The sequence below is a fragment of the Gekko japonicus genome, unplaced genomic scaffold (assembly GCF_001447785.1).
Source record: "Gekko japonicus isolate JY-2015 unplaced genomic scaffold, Gekko_japonicus_V1.1 scaffold1842, whole genome shotgun sequence".
NCBI lineage: Eukaryota > Metazoa > Chordata > Lepidosauria > Squamata > Gekkonidae > Gekko > Gekko japonicus.
This window is the reverse complement of record NW_015173726.1, coordinates 102,903-123,463: the sequence shown is the minus strand read 5'-3', so window position 1 is coordinate 123,463 and position 20,561 is coordinate 102,903. Positions and strand designations below refer to the sequence as shown.

At 48.7% G+C, this 20,561-nt stretch overlaps 1 long non-coding RNA gene across 1 annotated transcript in view; it reads left to right on the top strand.

Annotated features, from left to right (window-relative positions):
- Positions 1 to 9,111: 9,111 nt before the first annotated feature.
- LOC107120652 overlaps positions 9,112 to 20,561 on the top strand; it is a 13,837-nt gene continuing 2,387 nt past the window's right edge. Inside the window, exons 1-2 of the long non-coding RNA XR_001482829.1 lie at positions 9,112 to 9,172; positions 16,208 to 16,297. This is a non-coding gene — a long non-coding RNA (uncharacterized LOC107120652). The remainder of the gene's footprint in view (positions 9,173 to 16,207; positions 16,298 to 20,561) is intronic.

Sequence of the window (20,561 nt, the reverse complement as noted above, 5' to 3'; positions counted from 1 at the left end):
GTGCTCCCAGATTAGAGTCCGCGCTCCTAACCGCTACCCCAAACTGGCTCACTCAACTGAGCAAGGTCTTCTGCAGGTACTAACCAGCAAATGGGTAGAACCAACAACTGCCCGTGCACATGGCCTTCTCTGTGGTGGCCCCTCCTTTTGGAATGGTCTGCCCAAGGAGGTCAGGAAGGTTCCCCCTTTCCTGGCTTTCCACAAACTAATCTGATAAGCTTCCTAAACTTTTTCCTTGAGTGACCATCTAATCCCATGCTGCCATTCCCATAGGGTTGCCAGGTCTTACCTTGGCTGGAGCAGGGGACTTTGGGGGGTGTTCCGGGGGTGGGCAGGGACATCACACAACATCCCTGACCCAATGACTTCACCCGGAAGTAGCATCATCGCACTGGGGACGTTGCACGGGGGGATGCTCTGGTATTTGGGAAACTCTATGGGTCTCTTGGCCTCAAAACCATAGAGTTTCCCCAAATACCAGAGTGTCCCCACACGACATCCTCGGCGCAGTGATGTCACTTCTGGGTGACGCCATCACATCGGGGATGTCACACGGCAACTGGCTGGTGGTGGGCTGAAGCCCCGAAACCCGGGGGCTTGGTGCTGCCAGGGGAATGGCGACCTTACATCCCCAGTGGGGAAAGAAGTGAAAATGCTAAGCAGAGCTGTCAACCCTCCTTAAATAGAGCTCCAATTCCCCATCTCCATTGGACACAAAGCTACTCAACGTGTCAACAGCCTAGGGGGAGAAATATCCTAACTTTTTAATGGAGGCTGAATGAGTTGCTATTTACCTCCCATGCCCTGAAAAGCATCAGCTGCCCGTTTCCATTCATTAAGCCCTGACTAATGGGACATCAAGAAGACAAAAGTGATCATGGCTGAGTGGTTACACACCATTAGGTTGATGATGGAATGGGAATGGTTCACTTTTTCCAGGGCCTTGGCTCAGTCCTCAACCCAGAGGGAGACTGCGACCAAGAAATCAGAAGGCCGTAAGAACATGAGAGAAGCCATCTTGGATCAGGCCAGTGGCCCATCCAGTCCAACACTCTGTGTCACACAGTGACCAAAACCCAGGAGCCATCAGGAGGTCCACCAGCGGGGCCAGAACTCCAGAAGCCCTCCCTCTGTTGCCCTCCAAGCGCCAAGAAGACAGAGCATCACTGCCCAAGACATAAGAACATGAGAGAAGCCATCTTGGATCAGGTAAATGGCCCACCCAGTCCAACACTCTGTCACACAGTGACCAAAACCCAGGTGCCATCAGGAGGTCCACCAGCAGAGCCAGAACTCCAGAAGCCCTCCTACTGTTGCCCCTCAAGCACCAAGAAGACAGAGCATCACTGCCCGAGACATAAGAACATAAGAAAAGCCATCTTGGATCAGGTGAATGGCCCACCCATTCCAACACTCTGTGTCACACAGTGACCAAAACCCAGGGGCCATCAGGAGGTCCACCAGCAGAGCCAGAACTCCAGAAGCACTCCCTCTGTTGCCCCTCAAGCACCAAGAAGACAGAGCATCACTGCCCAAGACATAAGAGAAGCCATCTTGGAGCAGGTGAATGGCCCACCCATTCCAACACTCTTTGTCACACAGTGACCAAAACCCAGGTGCCATCAGGAGGTCCACCAGCAGAGGCAGAAGCCCTCTTACTGCTGCCCCTCAAGCACCAAGAATACAGAGCATCACTGCCCCTTACAGAGTGGCCAAAACCTTTGAAAGTGAGATTGAGACTGGGAAGGGCAGCCATGAAAAAGCTAGAAAAGATCCTTAAGTGCAGTGATTTGTCATGGATGACCACGATCAAGATGACCGTGCATCATTTAATGTGTCATGTTAACACTCATGCATTTGTTTCGGTTCTGCCTTTTAAACATTTCTGGTTGGCTCTACAGCCCAAATCCCATTTAATGGTTTACTAAATGCCCCATCTGGTTGATTGCATTGACTCACCCTGGGTACTCCGCCCTGAGTCCCAGTGAGTAAACCAGACTACGGATAACGCACATAAATAATTAAAATATCCAGTTTGGTGTAGTGGTTAAGTTTGCAGATGCTAATCTGGGAGAACCGGGTTTGATTCCCCACTTCTCCACGCACAGCTGCTGGATGACCTTGGGCAAGCCGTAGTCCTGTCAGAGCTGTTCTCTCAAGGACAGTTTCTGGAAAGACCTCTCTCAGCCCCACCTGCCTCACAGGGTGTCTGTTGTGGGGAGGGGGACGGGAAGGAGTTCATAAGCCGCTCTGAGACTCCAAGTGAAGGGCGGGGTAGAAATCCAATTGCTGCTTCTCTTTCTTCTTTTGTCATCTTCTGGGCATAAAGCGGGGATCACTGGGGGTGGGGGGAGGTATTTGGGGATTTCCTGCATTGTGCAGGCCATTGGACTAGATGACCCTGGAGGTGCCTTCCAACTCTACGATCCTATGATCGAAGAAGAAGAAGAGGAGGAGGAGGAGGAGGAAGAGGAGGAGATTGGATTTATACCCCGCCCTTCACTTGAAGTCTCAGAGCGGCTTACAAACTCCTTTCCCTTCCCCTCCCCACAACAGACACCCTGTGAGGTGGGTGAGGCTGAGAGAGCTCTGACACAAACTGCTGTTTCAGGAACCGCTGTGCCAGAGCTTGTGACTGACCCAAGGTCACATCAGCAGGTGCAAGTGGAGGAGTGGGGAATCAAACCCGGTTCCCCCAGATTAGAGTCCGCACACTTAACCACTACACCAAACTGGCTCTTCCCAGAATGCCTTTGGTCACCACAAAGGACATGACTGCTACTTTAGAACCACTGCTAAAGGTTGGTGAAGGGGCCTTTTTTGTCATGGCACCCTAATTATGGAGATTCCTCCCAATGAATGTTTGCCTGGGGCCACCGATGCTATATTTTCACTGTTAGGCATCGACAGTGAAAGAGATCGGGCAGGAGGTGATGTGAAAGACCTTGACCCAGGACCCTGGAGGGCATTTTCCTGTCAGGGAACATGAACGGAGTTCAAAAGCTTATACCCTGTAATTTCAATCCTTCTTTCAGCAGCTAAAGCTGCTATTTCATTACGTTGGAAATCTACTGTTTACTCTGATATTCCTCTCTGGCACTTAAAAAAAAAAACTTTGGGAACACGATATCAGAGCAAAAATGACTGAAAACCTCTCTCCATTTGAATCTAACTTCGTTAAGTCTAATTTTGCCACAGTTTGGTTCCCTGTTTTAGAAAAATTGGTTTTTCAGCAGGAAGACATTCCCAGCGCGGTAAGAGATCTCCAGTTGCGATTTAAAAAAAAGGATCTCGGAAAGCAGATTGCGGACAATTAGCTGGGATCGTATCTCTATATAGCTATACAAATTTAGAATAATAAGTGTTCAGTTGCTTGTATGGTTTACAAGATGTATTATTAACCTCTTTCTCTTTACACAACTCTGTCGCACAGTGCTTCACTTTTCTCCATTTTGAGGTATTCTAAGAGGATTTGTTTGTCTACAGTATTTTTTTTAAAAAAGCTTATACCTTGGAGATCTTGCTGTTGGCCTTTAATGTACTACTGGATTCAAATCTTATTTTTCTACTGCAAACCGACATGACTACCCCACCTGATACAAGACTGACCTTATGTCTCGTGTCTGTGTGTGTGTTACTGTTTAAATTCCAGGAGATTGCAGGCCCATAGACAGGCTTCTTTCATCAGGGGGCTTTTAATTTTTGTAGAGGGCAGTAAATGTAATTAAAGTTGATTGGATTCAGGGGTCATTTCCTGCAGGAGTGCACAGGAGCAGAGCTCCGGCAGTAAAGAGCCCAGGGGGTGGGCACATGCAACAAGCCCCACCCCCTGCTCCCAGCAGCCCTCAGTCAGAGCACGAAGCAGCCAGGTAAGTTGCAGAACCCCCCCCCCGGCCCAAAACAGTCTAGTGGCACCTTTAAGACCAAGTTTTATTCAGGTACAAGCTCTCCCTCCTCTGCAAGGACAGATCTGCACATCCCCCCGCCCAATAGCTAGCTATCCAAAACAGTCCAGTGGAGCCTGAGTGGTGGGTGTTGCCTTCTGACACACTTCTGGTGATGTCAGGGGGTGTGGCATATGCAAATAAGTTATGCTAATAAGTTATGCTAATGAGCTCCTGCACCTATTTTTTTACGAAATTACCTCTGATTGGATTAAAGTTAATCCAATTACATATAGGCCCCATTCACACGGAGAAGTTGCTGCACTAAAGATACGAATGTCAGGCGGATTTTCGGTGCACGATCACACTGCAACATCTGGGAAGTGTAGTGAACCCGAAGCCGATCCGTGGCATCCCACCGAAGATGCGCAGTAAAACAACTACCTTGGAAAGTGCAGTAGTATCCAGAAAATGAGGGGCAGGGGCGGGTGTCTGATCGCCGAAGCACTAGTATCCCGTGGCATCTGGCACATGTCCACATCCTGTCACAAACCAGACATTTTTCATAAGCGCATGCACACAAACACGTAACTGAAAGCAGTGCTGCTCTGCAGAACTGTGCATGCGCACAAACGCGAAACATTTGCCGCGCCACTTCTTTGCCACGCTCCAGAATTGCCGTGTGATTGCCAGCTTACAGCCTAAGCACGAAGTTTTGGGGGACCGGGTGATCAGGCGACCACGCTTTATTTTGCTCCGGGGCAAACAGCCACCCCTCCCCCCCCCCGCGTTATCTGGCCCGTGTGACCGGGGCCATAATTTAGTTAATGGCTCAGTGTGTCCTGGGCGGGGACAGAGAAAGAAGAAGAGAAATTTTAAGCAGAGAAATATGTCCCCCCCCCTTTCCTCACAGAAACCAAGCGTAGAGCAGGCCTGAGCAGGCCTGAAAATCTGACCTGAAACGTATTTTTCCCCACGCCCAATTAAAAAAAAACATTAATAACCCTCGGCTCTGATTAATCTCCCATATGATGCTTCCTTCCAAATCTCCCTCCAAACAAACAAACAACCCTCCCACCAATATTCATTGTATCCCTAGTTCTCACATGTGGACTTCACTTGGAACTAGAGCTGCCTCGATGTTGCGCCGCCGTTTGCCCCGATACTATTGCTCAATTTCACACCCGATACTGCGGGGCTGCATTTTGACTCACGGCTTCGCCCGATTTCCCCCGCAGTTTCGTGATCCTGTTTTTTGAGGATCACAAAAATGAGGAGGAAATGGGGCAAAGCCACGGGTCAAATGCAGCCCCGCAGCTTCAGGTGTGAAATTGACCAATAGTATCGGGGCAAACGGCGGCACAACATCGAGGCAGCTCTAGTGTGAAATCAGCCTCAGACCCGACCGGGCGACTGAACAACAACAACAAAACGGGAACACTGGTCAGACCGTCTCTTGTCACTTCCAGTTTCAAATAGAATTGGTGCTGGCATACCGGTCAGTTTGGTGTAGTGGTTAAGTGTGCGGACTCTAATCTGGGAGAAACAGGTTTGATTCCCCACTCCTCCACTTGCAGCTGCTGGATGACCTTGGGCAAGCCACAGTCTTGTCAGAGCTGTTCTCTCAAGGGCAGGTCTCAAACGAGCTCTCTCAGCCCCACCTACCTCACAGGGTGTCTGTTGTGGGGAGGGGAAGGGAAAGGAGTTTGTAAGCCGCTCTGTGACTCCTTCCAGTAGTGACGGGTAGGGTATAAATCCAATCTCCTCCTCTTCCTCCTCCTCCTCTTCTTCTTCTTCTGACATGAGTTTCCCTAGAGACTCCAAGTGAATGGCAGGGTATAAATCCAATCTCTTCTTCTTCTTCTTCTTCTTCTTCTTCTTCTTCTTCTTCTTCTTCTTCTTCTTCTCTACTAGTTTGCCAGTCCATTCCCCTTCTTCTTCTTCTTCTCTACTAGTTTGCCAGTCCATTCCCCAGTGGTTCCCAGTGCATTCAGAACAATTGCTGAAATGATCTCCTGGCATAGACAGGCACTCGCCAAGCCGATTGAAACCCCCCCAAAATAATTCCCAATTGCGGCACAGTCAGACTCACCTATTAAAAAGTAATTGCTGTTTTCTTTACCTATCATGCCATCACTCCTGACCTCATCGCAGTCTCCGTGAGGCACACCCCAAAATAGCCAGCCTATTAATAGAACAAAAGGCAGCCTGTGTGTCTAAAGGAGAAGGTGATGGGCAGGGATCAAGGAATCTCTAACCATGACGGGCATCTGTGAGCTCATGCAAGTGACTCAGCCAATGGGAAGCAACTAGAAAGAAGTCATGTCCCTTGCCTGTCTCCCGACGCTTCATCACGGTGTCTGCAGCCCTCGAGGGCCAGCTTTTAAAACATGGTTACGGAGGAATGTTGAGAGAAGACGTCACTCCGGTTTCCAAAGTCGGACAGCTGAACTGGAACGCTTCATTCCTCCTGACAGGAGCCAGTTTGCCAGTTAAACGTCATGTGCTTGGTGTCATGCCAATGACCAAATGCTAACGGGGGAGGGCAGAGGAAGATTTGGCCGCTATGCATTAGAATCACAGAATCAAAGAATAGAATCATAGAATGTTAGAACTGGAAGGGACCTTGCAGGTCATCTAGTCCAACCCCCTGAGCTCTGCAGGAGCATAGCTAAAAGAGAGTCCTACATAGAATCATAGAGTGTTAGAGTTGGAAGGGACCTTGCAGGTCATCTAGTCCAACCCCCTGCGCTCTGCAGGCGCACAGCCGAAAGAGAGCCCTACAACATACCCAAAAGAGGGTCGTCCAGCCTCCGCTTGGAAACGTCCAGCGAAGGAACATCCACCACCTCCCGAGGCAGTCCGTTCCACTGCTCAAACACTCTCACAGTCAGGAAGGTTCTCCTGATATTGAACCGGTAACGACCCCTTGGTATTCCCACCCATTCGATCGAGTCTTGCAATCCGGAGCAAGAGAAAATAGATCTGCTCCATCTTCTACATGACAGCCCTTCAGATAGTTGAAGACGGAATTCATGTCCCCTCTAAGCCTTCTCTTTCCCAGGCTAAACAGACCCAACTCTTTCAGCCTTTCCTCGCAAGACTTGGATTCCAACCCTTTCACCATCCCGGTTGCCCTCTTCTGGACACGCTCGAGCTTGTCAACGTCCTTCCTAAAACGTGGTGCCCCAAACTGGACACAGGACTCCAGGTGGGGCCTGACCATAGCAGAATAGAGCAGAACTACCACCTCCCGTGTTCTGGACACTGTGCTTCTGTTAACGCATCCTACGATTGCATTCGCTTTCTTCACAGTCACATCACACTGCAGATTAGGGTTGCCAGACCCCCGATCCAGGTAGAGGAACCCCTGATCTCCAGGGCTGGCCGGCGGGGGACACCTTGCCCCCCAAGAGGCCTCTTGCATGTCATCATGGTTGGTGAAATGATGTCACATGGAAGTGACATCATCACGCTGGGGACGTCATGCACCAACACTCTGGCATTTTGTTTCAAAGCTCTATGGTAACCATAGAGTTTCAGCCAAAATGCTAGAGTGTCAACGCATGATGTTCCCAGCATGATGATGTCACTGCCAGCAGTGTCGTCCTGCCCCCACACACACTCCCAGACAGCTCCTTCCCACACACTTGCCACCAGAATAATTGGTTATGGCAAGCCCACTATGCACTGTTTTTTATCAACCCTCCAGGGCGACCCGGGGCCTATAGTATGAAGAAGAAGAGATTGGATTTATACCCTGCCCTTCATTCAGAGTCTCAGAGTGGCTTACAAACTCCTTTCCCTTCCCCTCCCCACAACAGACGCCCTGTGAGGCAGGTGGAGCTGAGAGAGCTCTGACAGAAACTGCACTTTTTCAAGGACAGCTCTGACAGAACTATGGCTTGCCCAAGGCCATCCAGCAGGTGCAAGTGGAGGAGTAGGGTATCAAATCCGGTTCTCCCAGATTAGAGTCCACACACTTAACCACTACATCAAACTGGCTCTCACACCAAACTGGCTCTAGAACAGGATGCTGGACTACATAGACCGGGGTCCCGAACACAGTGCCCATGGGTTCCATGACACACACCACCACCTTTCCTAGCACCCACCAAATGTCTTATAAAGTGGGCAGGGGCAGGTGGGGCATTTGTCAAGCAAGGCGTTTTAATTGGCTGTAAAGATTCTTTTAAAAAAAACTGTTGATTTGGCAGCAGCTTCCAGCCAGCACAAAGATCATCATTGTTTGACCGAAGGGAAGCTACGGCAGCCATTCTGCATCTGGCTCCGCCTCCTGAGGCAGCCATTTTGTGTCTGGCTCCACCTTCTGTGGCAGCCATTTCGTGGCCACGCCCACCATGCTACCTGAGAATTCCAAAGGTGCCTGCAGGCTCAAAAAAGGTTGTGGACCCCTCAGGTAGACCTCTGGTCTGATCTAGAAGGAGTCTCTTACTCAGCGCCACCTTGCTGTAGACCTTCCATTACCAACTCCAGATTGCAAAATTCCTGGAGACTTGGAGGCCCTGCTCGGGGAGGGAACTGGAAACCCTAAATCTGGAGATTCCTGTTGACCACCTCCAATTACACGACTAAGTGCGGAATTTAACAGGACCATCACATTCTGTGTCCCAACCAACGGGGCAGATGAGATATTTCTGAAGAAGGACTTAACATCAAGAGCACCGCACTTAGTTGAATGATGGTTTTTATGCTGTTTTTAATTGTTTGTGATGGCATTTGCCTCTTTTGTTAGCCGCCCTGAGCCCATTTGGGGAGGGCGGGATATAAATCTAAGAAAGAAAGAAAGAAAGAAAGAAAGAAAGAAAGAAAGAAAGAAAGAAAGAAAGAAAGAAAGAAAGAAAGAAAGAAAGAAAGAAAGAAAGAAAGAAAGAAAGAAAACCAAAGATTTCAATTTGACTGTGGTGGAAAAATCCATGTTCCCATTCCTAGACATTTTTTTAAAGGAATCTCTTGCAGCTGAACATCCACTTGGAATGATTCATACCAGAAAAAAATGCATACTTCCTGGCCAGTGCATGTTGAATCTCCCTCATACATCCCTTCAAATGAACAAGATTCTATGGCAAAGATGAGTCCAAAGAGACAAATGAGGAGATGAGTTGCTGTCAACACATCTGACTTCCTCACCAAGCATTTCCTTTTCCCTTCAGGTGCCTCATTAATAGTACGTGTCCTTGACAAGGCATCCCTATAAAAAGGATCGCACTTTAGTATTCTTCCGTTCTTCTGTGGTCAGATGCCACCAGTGTCCCTGGAAGAAATGGGTAAGTTTGGGATGGACTTTTCCATTTCTCTCTTTCGAAGTTATTTGTGCTGGGCACCATCCTTCCGGGGGTTGTCCGGGAAGTTCTTCTGGTCCTTCTGTCACTAGAGCCGGTAATCAAGAGCTGTAATCTTTCTGTCTTGAAGAACAGCTTCAAGGATGGCCTAAAACGGCACCACATGTAATCCTTTCATTCTCATTTCTAATTTCATATGAGCAATTCTACGGATTAGACTTTCAAGAGATTGGAGTTATACCCCGCCCTTCACTACCCGAAGGAGTCTCAGAGCAGCTTACAGTCTCCTTTCCCCGGAGAGGTCGGTGGGGCTGAGAGAGCTCTTTCGAGGACTGCCCTCGAGAGAACAGCTCTGAGAGAACTGTGACTGACCCTAGGTCATGCCAGCAGCTGCGTGTGGGGCAGTGGGGAATCAAACCCGGTATTTCCAGATTAGAGTCCACAGTCGTAATCACTATACCAAACTAGAGAGAGAAGACTACAGATGGGGCATGAATGGGAGGAGGTAGATAGGGTTGCCTCCTCCGAGTTGGGAAATACCTAGGGTTCTTTGGGGGGTGGAGCCTGAGGAGGGCGGGCTTTGGGGAAGAAGAAGAAGAAGAAGAAGAGATTGGATTTATACCCCGCCCTTCACTACCCAAAGGCGTCTCAGAGCGGCTTACAAACTCCTTTCCCTTCCCCTCCCCACAACAGACACCCTGTGAGGTGGGTGGGGCTGAGAGAGCTCTGACACAAACGGCTTTTTCAAGGACAGCTGTGCCAGAGCTTGTGACTGACCCAAGGTCACATCAGCAGGTGCAAGTGGAGGAGTGGGGAATCAAACCCGGTTCTCCCAGATTAGCGTCCGCGCACTTAACCACTGCACCAAACTGGAAGAGGAGGAGGAGGAGGAGGAGGAGATTGGATTTATACCCTGCCCTTCACTACCCAAAGGTAATCCCGGGATATCTCCAGGCACCATCTGGAGGCTGGCATCCCTAGAGGCAGAAGCCGAGACAAGGCTCGGCTTATGGGATTGTTTTCTTAAAAAAATTTTTATCAAGCATATATCAAGCTCGCAACACGTAAAAGATAGAAGCAGTAAACGTCTAATCGAAGCCCGGCTTAAAACAAACAGAACAAGGTGGCAACTGAAACAGGGCAAGAACTCCAGCAGGTGGACTCTGTGACATTGCACCCCACTGAAGCCCCTCCCCTCCTCAAACCCCACCTTCCTCAGGCTCTGCCCCAAAATCTCCGGGTATTTCCCAACCCGGAGCTGGCAACCCTACTCCTGAGCCTGATCACCATGTCCTCCTCTTTCTTCCTCCCACCTTTTGGGGTAGCCAGTTTGGTATAGTGCTTAGTGTGTGGACTCTAATCTGGGAGAGCCGGGTTTGATTCCCCATTCCTCCACACACAGCTGCTGGATGACCTTGGGCAAGCCATGGTTCTATCAGAGCTGTTCAAGGACAGTTCGCTCAGAGCTCTCTCAGCCCTGCCTACCTCACAGGGTGACTGCTGTGGGGAGGGGGAGGGAAAAGAGATTGTAAGCCGCTCTGAGACTCCGAGTGAAGGGTGGAACATAGATCCAATCTCCTCCTCCTCCTCCCCCTCCTCTTCTTCTTCTCCTTCTCCTTCGTCAACCCCTCCTCCTTTCTATATGCCCTAGCCCAGGGGTCATTTCGTAGAAAAAGAGGTGCAGGAACTCATTAGCATAACTTGTTAGCATAATTTATTTGCATATGCCACACCCCCTGACATCACCGGAAGTGTGTCAGAAGGCAACACCCACCGCTCAGGCTCCACTGGACAGTTTTGGGTTGCTAGCAATTGGGGGGGGGACGTGCAGATCTGCCCTCACAGAGGAGGGAGAGCTTGTACCTGAATAAAACTTGGTCTTAAAGGCTCTGCAACTTACATGGCTGCTTCTTGCTCCTTGTGGCCCGACTGAGGGCTGCTGGGAGCAGGGGGCGGGGCTTGTTGCATGTGCCCACCCCCTGGGCTCCTTACTGCTGGAGCTCCGCTCCTGTGCGCTCCCGCAGGAAATGACCCCTGCCCTAGCCCCTGTCTTCTCACCCCTCTCTCCTTCTTATTCCCTCAGATTGCTAGATGACCCCCCCCCCGAATGGCAGCTGAGAGAATCTAATGTAGAATCACAAATTCTTGTTTTTTTTTCCCCTTAAGGTTACGAGTGTTTTTTTTTAAATTTCCTTCACCTTTAAAAAGAACAACCAGAGTTTTCCTAAAATCCGAGGGCTCCAACTGGTTTGCAGAAACATGTGTATGTCTAATAATGCCCCCCCCCCCAATCTATGGATACCTAAATCCATGGATCAGAGCCACACCGACACTAAACAGATTTTTCTGCAAACTTCAGGGACTCCCCAGGTTTGCAAAAAATAAAAATAAAAAACTGTTAGGTTTAAACAAGTGTTTAAAATCCCCCTCAAAAAAACATTGTGCATGTGGAATCACAGAATCATAGAGTTGGATGGGACCTCCAGGGTCATCTAGTCCAACCCCCTGCACCATGGAGGACATTCACAAATACCTAACTGGAAAAGCTGGTGACAGCCGCTGCAGAGATCCACTCTGGGCCCAGCAACAGCAGACTCTGGGAGCTGCTCCAGGCCCAACTGCAATGGCCGATGACTCTGGGAGTACCTTCGGGCTCCGAGTGACTCCCCCAGACATCAATGCTTGCCAACACCAGCTCTAAGATGGGTGGTGGGGCTTAGAGCCACAGTGGGCTCGGTGGCAGGGGTGGAGATGGGATTCCCCTGTATTGCAGCCCCGCCCCCACCTGTCTCCTGTATTTGTGCAGGGCCCCATTTTGGGGATTTGTCGATGTTCAGTAGTGGTTCAGACTCAGTCCGTGTTATTTGTTTATTTATATCCCGCCCTCCCCGTAAACAGGCTCAGGGCGGTTTACATCGATTAATATCAAACAATTAAAACCGTGTTAAAAGAACCGTTTGAACAGAGATCCTTTCCGCACTTGGATCTCATCCATGGTTTTATCAGAGTTCAACTCGAGATGCAATACCTTGCATTTATCAAGCTTCTGTGGTAGATCGTTTATTTGCCCTTAGATGCCCTGATAGCCAGTTCGGTGTAGTGGTTAAGTGCGCGGACTCTAATCTGGGAGAACCGGGTTTGATTCCCCACTCCTCCACGTGCACCTGCTGGATGACCTTGGGCAAGCCATAGTTCTGACAAGAGCTGTCCTTGAAAAAGAGCAGTTTCTGTCAAGAGCTCTCTCAGCCCCACCTCCCTCACAGGGTGTCTGTTGCGGGGAGGGGGAGGGAAAGGAGTTTGTAAGCCGCTCTGAGACAGAAGAACAAAAGAACATAAGAGACGCCAAAGTTGGATCAGGCCAAAGGCCCATCCAGTCCAACAACCTGTGTCACACAGTGGCTAGAAATACCAGTGCCATCAGGAGGTCCACCAGTGAGGCCAGGACATTAGAAGCCCTCCCACTGTTGACCCCCCCCCAAGCACCAAGAAGACAGAGTATCACTTGCCCCAGAGCCCCTATCTATACCTTGTGGCTAATAGCCACGGATGGACCTCTGCTCCATATGCTTATCTAATTCCCTTTTGAAGCCGTCCATGCTTGTAGCTGCCACCACTTCCTGTGAGACACCTTTGGGTAGTGAAGGGCGGGGTATAAAACCAATCTCTTCTCTTCCTCTTCTTCTCTTCTGATAATATATGAAGCTGAAAGATGGGACTTAAAAAAAAAAGGAATACATTTGCAAAAGAAGCTAGGGGACAATAGAGAGGTCAGGAACAGGCCTGTAGCCACAGTGGGGCATCTCGGGGCCCGACCCCCTGACTTACCGCCAAGGCCCCCCCCCGACTTCCCATCCAGCCCAGGTGCTCCTTGGGGTGTGCAGGAGTGTGGGGGGTGCCCCCTGACATTTAAAGCCCCCCCCCAAATTTAAAAATGCTGGCTACAGGCCTGGGCAGGAAGCAATTTTTCTCCAGGTAGGGCTGCCAATTCCCCCCGGGGGGCGGATTTCCCCCCGCTTTGGAGGCCCGATTTCCGCCCCCGCGGAATTGGGCCCCGGGGGAAACCCCACCCCCGCATGCAAACTCTATGTTCCCCCCTCAAATGGCTGTGGCCCCGCCCCCAGCGTGCCCGGCGTCATGATGTCACTTGCCTGTGACGTGCATGCGGCGTGCCTGCGCTCCATGCGCGCTCCGGGAACCACCCTAGAGTCCCCCGCCATCGAGGTAAGTCGATTTGGCAACCCTATCTTCAGGCCCGTTTGCCCGGGGATCCTGGAGGTTTTTTGTCATCTTCAGGGTATGGAGCAGGGGTCGCTTGAGGTGGCTGGGGGGAAAGGTATTTGTGAATTTCCTGCATTGCGCAAGGGGCTGGACTAGATGACCCTTGTGATCCCTTCCACCTCTATGAGCGATTAGTAGTGTGACTGGATATATCTTACCTTCAGGCCCTTACCTTTTGGGTTCTCTGAAGGACAGAGTGCGATTCTGCATCTAGCATTCGCTCCACATTTTCTCTGCTCTGGGCGATTCCGCGTGGGCTTTTCCCTCCGTTTTTTTAGGAAACCCACATTGGAACAGAAATTCCCCTCTGCATTGCGTGCTGCTTTCACTTTCTTTCATCATCGGATTTTATGGTACCCTCTGCACCGCATGCCACTTTCACTTTCTTTGACACTTGGGTTTTAGGGTACCTTCTGCATAGATTTATGGCTGTTCAGGGGTGAACATAAGAACATAAGAGAAGCCAATGTTGGGTCAGGCCAATGGCTCATCTAGTCCAACACTCTGTGTCACACAGTGGCCAAAAATACCAGGTGCCATCAGGAGGTCCAGCAGTGGGGCCAGGACACTAGAAGCCCTCCCACTGTTGTGCCCCCGACACCAAGAAGACAGAGCATCACTTGCCCCAGCCCAAGAGTTCCTGTCTTTACCTTGTGGCTCATAGCCACTGATGGACGTCTGACTTCACAGTCAGTACGGCATTGCCCCAGGGTATTTGAATGTGGTTTTGAGCTGTACCTTTGGTAAAACAACGGAGGGAAAACCCAATGCAGTATCGCCTTATGATTCTATTTTATGATTTTAGAGAGGGCGTGCTTCCTAGCAGAAAATTGATGGGAATAAAATGGAGCTGGTGGGAGGGACGACATAATGATTTCACAAAATGGCATGACTTGAAAAGGTAAGTGAAGGTTCAAAGCCAGAGCTTAAGAGTGGTTTGGCACGGTATCCAGCTCACCGTGACTACTGTGCGAGCGACCAGCCAGACAAAGAGGTGAGCCAAACAGCCAGCAGGCATCGCAGAAGAGATCCTTTTTGATCTTTAATCGCTGTGTGGTGCTTACCCTGGCTTCAAGGCCCATTTGCAAAACCGGATTGGACTCCCACCAAGTTGGGAAAGAAAATGTCCTTGCTTGAGCATGCATTAGAAGGAAGTAAGAACACGGGGGCAGAGGAGAACAGTTGGCACCATTTCAGATTGCTGTGGCTGCCAACCGGTCGGGGGGAAGGGGAGGTCCTGTCCCTTTCACAGAAAGTTATTTTGCGGAAATGGACAGCTGATGATGATCAGCTGGCTGGCAGAGGGACTTCGGCCCTTTCTGCACTTGGATCCCATCCCTGGTTTTGTCAGAGTTCCCCTCGCTACACGATACCTTGCAATTATCCTTGGTTATAGCAGTCCTTTCCGCACGAGACCTTAAATCCTGGTTCAACCCTGTCCCTGAACTTACATCCTACACTACACTCGAGTTCACCCCTGTAATTATCTCGGAGTATTTTTACATTCTACACTACACTCGAGTTCACCCCTGTAATTATCTTGGGGTATTTTTTTGTTTCCACATTACTTTGAGGACACTCCGGTTTCACCCCACACTTGTCCCTGGATAAGTGGATGCTGTGATAACCAGGGATAAATGCAAGGTATTGTGTTGCAAGTTGAACTCTGATAAAACCAGGGATGAGATCCAAGTGCGGAAAGGACCAACAGCATCCGTTTATCCCAGGACAAGTGTGGAGTGAAACCAGGGTGACCTCAATGTAATCTGGAAACAAAACTCTGAGATAATTACAGAGGTGAACTCGAGTGTAGTGTAGAATGTAAAAATACCCCAAGATAATTACAGGGGTGAACTCGAGTGTAGTGTAGAATGTAAAAATACCCCGAGATAATTATAGGGGTGAACTCGAGTGTAGCGTAGAATGTAAAAATACCCCGAGATGATTACAGGGGTGAACTCGAGTGTAGTGTAGAATGTAAAAATACCTTGAGATGATTACAGGGGTGAACTCGAGTGTAGTGTAGAATGTAAAAATACCCCGAGATTATTACAGGGGTGAACTCGAGTGTAGCGTAGAATGTAAAAATACCCCGAGATGATTACAGGGGTGAACTCGAGTGTAGCGTAGAATGTAAAAATACCCCAAGATAATTACAGGGGTGAACTCGAGTGTAGTGTAGAATGTAAAAATACCCCGAGATTATTACAGGGGTGAACTCGAGTGTAGCGTAGAATGTAAAAATACCCCGAGATGATTACAGGGGTGAACTCGAGTGTAGCGTAGAATGTAAAAATACTCTGAGATGATTACAGGGGTGAACTCGAGTGTAGTGTAGAATGTAAAAATACCCCGAGATTATTACAGGGGTGAACTCGAGTGTAGTGTAGAATGTAAAAATACCCCGAGATAATTACAGGGGTGAACTTGAGTGTAGCGTAGAATGTAAGTTGGGGGACAGGGTTGAACCAGGATTTAAGGTCTAGTGTGGAATCATCCTTACTGGCAGCAGGGGAGGACTAGCTTTGTGTCTCAGCTATGTCACTGGCAACCCCACCCATTCCATCTTTTCAGGGCTGTACCACTTCCTTCTCCTGCAACCTGAAGTGAGCAATTCAAGAGAACCACTTCCATTACAGAAGTCTTTTTCATGTAATCCTATAATTGGCAACCTGAGACGTGTGGCTTGATAGGAGTAGCCACTGTGCAATTCTTCTAAAAATATATATTGTTTCTTTCTAGCTGTACCTCCTGGTTCTGACAGTAATTTCCTCTTGTTCTACGAACTCTGTGAACTATCAGAGATTGACCCCAATCCAGAAGATTTAATGGGTAGGTCCAGCATGATCACGACATGTCAGGATACGAGATGATTGTGACAGGATAGAAAATTGGGCTAAAACAAATAGAATGAATTTAAATTGGGATAAATGTCAAGTTCTGCACTTAGGTAGGAAAAAAAATCAAATGCATAATTATAGGATGGGGGAGACTTGTCCTGGCAGTAGCATGTGCGAAAAGGATCTAGGGGTCTTAGTAGACCATACACTGAACATGAGTCAGCAGTGTGATGCGGTAGCGAAAAAGGCAAATGCAATCTTGGGCTGCTATCAACAGAAGTATAGTGTCCAGATCATACGAAGTGATGGTATCGTTTTACTCTGCTCCGGTTAGACCTCACCTGGAGTTTTGAGCTCAGTTTTGGGCACCACACTTTAAGAAGGATATAGACAAGCTGGAACATGTCCTGAAGAGGGCAACGAAGAAGGTGAGGGGTCTGGAGACCAAATCCTTTGGGGAAAGGCTGAAGGAGCTGGGTATGTTTAGCCTGGAGAGCAAACGACTGAGAGGTGATAGGATCACCATCTTCAAGTATCTGAAGGGTTGTCATAGAGAGGATGGTGCAGAGTTGTTTTCCGTTGGCCCAGAAGGTTGATATAGGAACAAAAATTACAAATGCCTACAAGCTGAGTAGTGTTGCATGTGTGTGCCTTCCAATTTTGGTCCAGAAAGTACAGGTGGAACCGCCTAATCAGAACCAGTGTGCATCTATAATTGACACAAGGCTAGTTTCAAGGAGGTGTCACAAGTAATATTTTTCTCACATATATTTGATTCCATATTGGGAAATTCCTTTTTTGGTCCTACATCAATCTGTTAACGACCATTTGATTGTAACAGCAGCCTGTGTGTCCCTCTTCATGTCTGACATCTTAATAAGGCCCTACTGGGCCGAAACGCGTTCGGTCATAAGTGTTTCCTCTTGTGCATATGTCACTTCTATCCAGGGCTCTTTTTGTAGAAAAAGCCCAGCAGGAACTCATTAGCATAATAGGCCACACCCAACAGCAGAAACTCATTAGCAAATTAGGCCACACCCCTGACTGCACAGCTCATTAGCATATGAGGCCACACCCCTGTGTTACCAGAAGTGTGCTCATCTAGCCACACCCACCTTTTGCTTCTTATTCTGTTTACCTTGTTTGTTGTCAAAACCCAGGGCCTTTTTTGTAGCAGGAACTCCTTTGCATGTTAAGCCACACACCCCTAATGTAAACAATCCTAATGAGTTTCTGCTGTTGGGTGTGGCCTATTATGCTAATGAGGTCCTGCTGGGTGTGGCCAACTTGGGAGCCAGCCAAAACTCCGTTCCTGTGTGTTCCTGCCCAAAAATAGCCCTGCCATGAGGCTTCATTTGGGCCCTTGAATGTTTTTAAAAGTCTCTGTGACAAATACAAGTATTTTTACTTGTAGTTATTCTATATTTAAGTCTTAACTATTGGCCCCTTATTTGTTTTTCTAACTTACCTTTGCGGTTCTGTATTCCATTTTGTTGGGTTGAGTTCCCTCCCCCCCCCCATTTTTTTTCTTTATCTTTTTCTGGTTTACCATAAGATCAGTGGTGCTGGATCAAATCCAGGAACCATCTCATCCAACGTCTTGTTTTGCACAGTGGTCAAATAAGGAATGCAGAAAGGCCACAAAGGCCTAGGCCTCCCAATCTTTTTGACCCGGGGCGGGGGCTCTACTGGTAGCAGGAGCTCCTTTGCATATTAGGCCACACACCCCTAGTGTAGCCAATCCTCCAAGAGCTTACAGTAGCCCCAGTAAGAAGAGCTCTGTAAGCTCTTGGAGGATTGGCTACACTAGGGGTGTGTGGCCTAATATGCAAAGGAGCTCCTGCTACCAGTAGAGCCCGTACCCCCCTCCCAGCAATAGTTTTCTGACAGTTTAGGCCTCTGTTTCCATGAAGGTTTTATCCTAGAGCCACATGGCTTCTCCGGCCACTTTCCTGCTTCTAGTATATTTAAAGAAAATACAAACGTGGAATGCTCATGCATTGCTAGAGTTGCCAGTCCCCCAGGTGATGTTTCCCTCTGCCACACTGAGTGGGGGCAGGAGAACAATAAAATAATAAAATGGCCATCTGCAAACAGCGTGACATCACTTCCAAGTAAACCTGGTAGTGATGTCAGTCCTCTCTAGGAATCAACCAAAAAACAACAACAACCCAACCTCTATGGTTTTACCATAGAGTTTCAGCCAGTTTCAGCCTAGAGAGGTATCACATCATTTGTGGGTTTACCCAACAGTAATATCAAGCTGACAGTTGAACTTCCCTCATGGTCCGGCCCTATCGGTCTCCCACCGGTTGCCAGGCCAGGCCTGCCAAGCCTATGCATTGCCCAATTCCCACAGTATGGTGACTGGATACCTTGCTGGAATAGCACACTCCCCAGATGTACTGTGGCAGGATCCTAGTAATTGTGAATGTAACATTTGTAGAGGGCTAATATACAGCGTTCCGTGCGCCTTGGTGTCTAGTCATGCCGGCCACATGACCACGGAAACGTCTTCGGACAGCGCTGGCTCTTCGGCTTTGAAACGGAGATGAGCACCGCAACCCTAGAGTCGGATTCGACTGGCTTTCGAGCAAGGGAAACCTTTACCTTTACCTTTTAATATACAGAGCCAACCCTCCACACCCACAGTCCTGTCCCACCTGGTTTCTAAAATATCTTTCTTCAGCACTAACTCAGGGGTTCCCAAACGTTTCAAACCAGCAGACACCTTAGGAATTCTGACACAGGGCAGTGGGCACAATCACCAAATGGCTGCTGCAGTAGGGGAGCCAATCACAAAATGTCTACTGCAGGAGGAGGAGCCAGCCACAAAACATTGGGGATCGAGGTTCAATGATTCAGGCAGAAGCTCTGTTTCACAGGATGCCATTTACTCTGAACAGCCAATCAGAAGCCTTGCGGGGCAAAAGCTCTCCTAGCTCTACCCACTTTCTAAAAGCACTTGGGGGGGATCACCAGATAAGATGGTGGCAGCACCAGGGGGCCCATGGGCACTGAATACTTGAGTTTTCTCATCTTTGCGTGGATTCTTTCATTTGCTTATGAACTCTTTTATTTCCTACTCCAGAAACCTTGATGCACACATTTCCCTTGTGGTCTATTCTCCACCTGAAATGGTCATCATTTCCTGCCGCTTTCTTACTGCCTCACACCATCTGTTAAAGCTTGTTATTTCTCAATGAGGAGAACCTAATGAGGGCACAGAACAGAGATTAGTTCTGATATTGTTTGGGCTACCAGCATTGATATTGTTTATAAAGCAGATCCTAGACCCACACAAAACATGAATAGATCTACATATTACATTTTTATCCTACCCATCCTCAGGCTCAGGGGGGCCTACAAGATATTATTTATTTAATTCATTTATACACCGTCTCTCTCTACAATGGGGACCCAAAGCAGCTCGCATCTTTCTCCTGCCTTCTATTTTATCCTCACAATAACCCTGTGAAGCAGGTTAGGCTGAGAATGTGTGACTGGCCCAAGGTCACCCAGTGAGCTTCCATGGCATGATTGAAGATTTGAACCTGGGTCTAGGGGTGTAGGAGCTGCGGTGGCTCAAGTGGTTAAGACGCTGAACTGCAGGCTGTGGAAGGTCAGTAGTTCAGCAGTTCAAGACCCAGGGTGCCGCATGACGGAGTGAGCTCCCATCTCTAGTTCCAGCTCCTGCCAACCTAGCAGTTCGAAAGCAAGAAATTGCAAGTAGATAAATAGGTACCACTTCGGTGGGAAGGTAACAGTGTTCCGTGTGCCTCAGTGTTTAGTCATGCCAGCAACATGACCACGGAAACGTCTTCGGACAGTGCTGGCTCTTCGGCTTTGAAACGGAGATGAGCACCGCAACCCTAGAGTCGGATTTGACTGGCTTTCGAGCAAGGGGTGTGCAAAAAAAACCCAAACCCTTTTTCCCCCTATGCAGGTCTATTGGACCCAAAAAATATTGGTATTCTGAATATTCTTGAATTGGTATTGTATTGGTAATCAGATAAATTGGTATTGTATTGGTAATCAGATAAATATTCTGGAAACCCGAATTTGTTTGACTCCATCATACTCTATGGGGACTGTCCTCATACGGTATAATGAAGAATCAATATGAGGGTATTTGGAGCTCTGGGTGGCTGTGCTTTTTTAGGTACAGGCACCAAATTTGCAGCATAGCTGCTGGTGCCTCTCCTCAACCCCCCCCCCCCCCCCATTTAAAAAAAATAGACACGGGGGGGCCTTTT